The 5,608-nt window shown below is 37.4% G+C and overlaps 1 non-coding gene across 1 annotated transcript; it reads left to right on the top strand.

The window, feature by feature from the left end:
• The first annotated feature begins 4,990 nt into the window (after positions 1-4,990).
• Positions 4,991-5,063, top strand: TRNAN-GUU. The gene has a single exon. It is a non-coding gene; the product is annotated as a tRNA-Asn (tRNA).
• The last annotated feature ends 545 nt before the right edge of the window (positions 5,064-5,608 follow it).

The raw sequence follows: 5,608 nt of genomic DNA, 5'->3' as shown, positions 1-5,608 counted from the left end.
TAGGAAAGATGATCCCGGGAGTTGTTGTGACTCAATGTGATCCTATTCCAAAATCTGAGGTTAGAAAACAGTTTGGAAATCAAAAACAACCGACAAAGCAACAACCTATTGCTTCTAAGGGTAAACAACCAGAAAGGCGAGCTCAAAAGCCTAACGTTTCTCAATCAAAAGTTGAAACAAAAGGAGCTCGTTACCAGAAGAAAAGCAGTGATGTAAAATTTGTAGCATCGAAGGGTACTGATAAAATTGAGACTTTTGAAAACAAATCAAACACCGATTTTGTGCAACAAGTCAAAATTTTAAAATGTAACAGTCAAAACAATTACACTCAACATACCAACGGGTGTGATGAAAAAGCAAGTACCTCAGGTTCTACAAGTTCGACATTTGTTCGTCGATCGGATTCTCCTAAGTTTGTTGAAAGGAGAACGTTTTTAAATGTGGGGAGTTTGGACAAATCATTAAAAACTGTACTAACACTCCCAAAGAGAAATTTGTTGAGAAAGCACCACCTGAAAAGATTCACCCTCAATGTCGTACTGTTTCACCAAAACATGATAAAAGAACCGTTAAAGAACAAGAAACAAAACAACGACGTCGAAACGTCAAGGCAGTTGAAAAGGCTTTAAAATCTGAAGTCAAATCTATTAATAGGGAACTAAGTTCATCACAATCTTCAAATCCAGAAATTTCAAAATCTTTTTATAAGAATCAAACTGGTAAACAAAAACAAACTTGGAAACCTAAAACGGGTGAAAGTTCAAGGGGAGGTGTTGTATTTGAAAATCATCAGGAAATCGAGATCACTTTCCATGATGCTCAGGAACGACCCAAGACCACTAAGGCTTGGGTCCCCATCCTCAACTGATCATTGAATGAGTGTGCAGTATGTTCCAAGAGGAACTATTAATAGTCTTAGGATTGTTAATAGTGGGGCTTCCATACACAAGATTGGCGACATGCGGCTCCGAAACATCATCATTTCTAGGAGTTGTTGCCGGTGATGGAGAGAGAAAAGGAAAAGAAGATTGTCTAATGAAAGAAATTGAAAGCTTCGACAAAATGGAAATCAATTCAAAGTTTGATTGTTAAAGGCTTTAATCGGGTCCACATGATAGATTCAATCAAAATATATGCACCTGCAGCACGTCTGATGTTCAAAATTAAGAAGATGAACGTGCGGTGTACATTTCTTCACGGTGTGATTGAAGAAAATGTGTTTGTTGAACAAACCAACCGGGTGTGCGGATGCCTTGGCGTGGATTGAACAACCGCACACTACTTCTCAAAGAGAAAGACAAAGACCTTCGCTGGTGCAATGTGGAAGACCAGCCGGACCCAGAGGTTTATGATCTTGTTGCTGTGAAGAGATTTCTCGAATTAATTGAAGTAGCTGCAAAATCGACCTTGAAATCCACACCGGGTGGATATCCAGTTTAGGAGAGCGCTCAGATTCCTCGCAATGCACGAAGCAGTTGTAGGATATGGTTTTGAATTTCTAATCTCTCCTATACTTGTCAATATTTAAGCTGCTTTATGAATTATATCATCTCGTACAACACTCTTTGACCAGACACGTTGATCTCGAATATCACCTCACACGTGATTGTTTCAATATGAAACTCATCAACATTGTTATGCTCCACACCGATTACCGACATGCCAACTGATTTTTCAAAAATTCGAAATCAATTTTGATTAAAATTAATTTTGGTAAACGGAATTAAGGTAAAACATGAGTTAATCCGACATCGGGAAATCGTTTTTGTAAATACCTTTGTGTTTTTAAAATTTATCATAGTTTGTTGATTTTAGGGGGAGTAAATCCAAATTTAAAAAAAAAATTCAAAAACATCGAAAAAATTTCAAAAACACAAAAACAATAGAAAAACAAAAATGAGTTTCCTGGCGAGAAAAAGAGAAAATGATAGTAAATCAGCGGTCTGTCGAAACCTCTTCAATCTGAACTTAAAATGAAAAACGATAAGCAGCTCTATATAAGATGTATCGGTAGGCTCACAATCATGTTAACGTGTGCAGGGTGATATAAACTTTAATCGACGGAAGACTGTGTGGGAACCACTCATTGGCATATGGTCTTAGTACCGAAATTTCGTTTGAGAGATTGCCGAGGTTCTGAGATATTCGGTCTTTATGTTGTCTTATCAGCTGGGTATCATGGTTGTATCTTTTACCGAAAAATAACGGAGACGAAGTCTAGATCCTCCATGATGTGTACATATTGCATTAGACCTCAATAAGTGATCAACAATCACATGTCCAATCAAATAAGTGATAAAATATCACATTTATCCGGGAGTCAAGTTCGTCTCTTTGCTGTACGTTGTACTGACCTGTTCACGGACTTGCTCATGTGCCCTCATGCATATGAAAATCAAGTTCCTCATCAATAAGTGATTCTATCATATAGGGCTTGTTTTCAATCAAAACAAGTGAGTTTCTCACATCTTTTATACGGTCAAACAGATGATAAACAGTATACTCACCGGTAAGATGAACTCTCGTGCATACCTTGATACGGGAATGTGTCGTGTGTGGATGAACACCGGTCGGTAAGTATAAATCATACCTTAACGTATCCCCTCGCCATGATTACATCTGATAGGAGCTTAAGTGGACAACAATACCGATAATTGTTATAGGATACTTATCTTAATGTGAACTAATTGAACAACAAGAGCGTTTTGGCGTGATCGTACACTGATATGATTCTCTTACCCTCGAAACTCGCAAAAAGAATGTCTGTAAATATTTATTTACTGCTTTGAGTTTCTGCACCTTTGTATATATTTATTTAGTGCTTTCCGTCTTTACATTTGAAAAATGAAAAATACCAAAAAAAGATTTTAGGTGTGTTTTAATCTAAATTTTATAAAAGCCAAAAAGATTTTGCTTCTAGTTTATTTTTGATTGACCGATGTTGGAACTCGAGTCTATCCTACCCAAAATCCTGATTGTAAGCCGGAAAACAATTACATCTTCATAAACGGTCGAAGTTGACAGATTTTGAAAGTTAAAGGATTAAGACTGAACAATTTTTAAATTTTCAAACTGTTGTCGGTCGGTCTTTGATTGAGATTTGATCTCATATGTGTCATTTGTTTAATTTGTCTAAATTCCAAGCGGTTGTTCTCATTACGTATTTAGCTTTCTTGTATGTGCAAATATGACATCAGAATCAGCTAAAGGCGAAGAGAACGTGTCAGATGACAAGCCATAAAGTGAAGACACGATGTTGATGCAATCAAAGGATAAAGATGGTCGAGTTGCCGCTGACCCTTCATCAACACCACAAGGATCTAGAGATTCGAAGACCAAAAGATTCCCGAGCATAACTCAATGGAGAGTTTATGTTAAGGGCGAGTTTATTAACGCACTTCCTAAATGAAATGGGGAGTTTGTTGATACACTTTCTACTTACGACACGTGAAGACCTTGAAGATCCTCCGACATGAAAGACATGGAAGACCAACCATCACGAGCAGCGTCCAAGGGGGAGTTTGTTGATACATTTTGTGTGGACGCGGCACGTTCGGTTCGACATTATTTCGGAATGAAGACCAAGTCGGATATCCTCCTATCCTACTTGGGTTCGACAAGTTTGTCTTGTTTGCAATGTAAAGTATAAATGAACAATGCATGTTGCATACTTGGTTTATGTCTGTTTGTGTGTTTATATCAGTCAGCATATCCTGTTTGGCAGCCCTCGACGAAACTCCAAGTTTCGTCGAGCTCATGTATGACGAAACTCCCAAGTTTCATCAAAGACTCATATGGCGAAACTCTAGGTCTTGGTCATCCAAGTTTCGTCGTATAATGTATGGAGAAACTCCCTTGTGATGAAACTCTAAGTTTCACCATGATAAGTGACAAAACTCCCTAGAGTTTCATCAACCTATGAAGTTTTGTCATGCCTCTTTCAAGTTTCGTCATGACTTGTAACATGCTGCCTATATAAACACCTTCTGGTTTCAGTATGAAACAATGAGAGCATAACCTTCTGAGAGTTTTACTTTAAACTGTGTGTATCTGTTTGAACCTTTGTTCTCATCTAATCAATTGATTGTGATTCATTGGTTATATTGTGTTATTACAATCTGTGTTTGGTTTGGCATAGTCACAGGATTCCGCACTCATGACCGTGTTTGTGATAAACAAGTGATTTGGTTTCGTTAATCGATCCTCCGAGAATCGGGACCTACAAAAACTAGAAAGATTATCCATGCTACGCTGCAGGGTTTCGATTGATATGTATATTGGTTTAGTATAGCAACCGAAAGAAATATGCTCAAAAGAATATCAACATATGTTTTGCAATGACCGACAACCATAAAAATAAATTTAAATTGGACACGGGATGGGATGATTTTAAATTAATTGTAAATGGAAACGTAAACGCTAACTTAAATCTAACTTTAATGAAAATTTACCTCGAAGCTTAAACTAACTTGATTTTAAACCGACACGTGCATTAAAGTAAGCGTGTAAAATAGTGTTTTTTTAAGTTAAAGAATGGTACAGCACGTTGCGGCAGTGCTGAAACGTAAAGTGACTCGAACTTATGCCGTCTAATGAAAACGTATTATAGCTGATTTGACTCGTTTTCGAACAGAAATTACGTCAAAATGTAGACCAAAGAAAATCTACATAAATATAAGTATAAAAACCTATTATATTTCACCGGACTCATTTTTGAAAAACAATATATATCAAAACATAGATTAATTGAACACGTACAAATAATAAGTATAAGGATATATTATATCTGACCCAACTTATTTCCGGAGAAAATTTACGTCGAAACGTAATTAAATCAATTTGAATTTATACCGGCACGTACATAAAAATAAATACGTGAAACTCGGTTAGAAAGGCTTTTAAAATTTAAGTGGTTATAAATGTCAATATGAAAGTTAAGAGGTAAAAGTATTTTCCAAAGAACGAGAGTCGGCTTCCTTAAGTCTGTTGTTCCTCAGTGGCTTTAATGGTAGAGCGGTCGGCTGTTAACTGACTGGTCGTAGGTTCAAATCCTACTTGGGGAGAATTTAGAGTTCTCGCTTTTCTGACCTAGCGCCCCATGTCCTTCTCCTTAGTTTCTAAACTAGCAGAATCGCAGGACATCAAAAGTGGGAAGTTTCTTGTTGGTTTTTCTTCCTCACTCTCGAATAGGTGAACTTGGTTCGTTCAATTCTTAGGGAGAAGAAGGGGGGAATGAATGGGAAGACTGGAGTAGTCTCTTCATTAGCCGGAAGGAATTAGTCTCCCCTAGCCTCGTTCGAAGAAGAACGAACAAGAAAAGGCTTATTGTTTAGGTAGGATAGATCGATGTGGTCCAATGGCTAAAGCTCTGCCAGCTTCTTGTAGACTTACTTCTCTTTAGGCTCCGAGTTCTTTATTTCATTTTTTCTTTCTTTTTTTTTTGTTTTTTTTTTGTTTTTGGTTTTCATTATTCTTCGCCACTATTGGCAACGAGTTCTTGGTAATTAGCAAGGTGGAAGGAAGATCTCCACTCATTTCACTCATTCAGTACCTGCGGTGAGGCGCGACCCACAACAAACGAAGGGGGAAAGCTTGCTTTGCTTGGCTT

Source organism: Helianthus annuus, chromosome 4 (genome assembly GCF_002127325.2).
Source record: "Helianthus annuus cultivar XRQ/B chromosome 4, HanXRQr2.0-SUNRISE, whole genome shotgun sequence".
Taxonomy (NCBI): Eukaryota; Viridiplantae; Streptophyta; class Magnoliopsida; order Asterales; family Asteraceae; genus Helianthus; species Helianthus annuus.
This window is presented reverse-complemented; position numbering and strand designations above follow the sequence as displayed.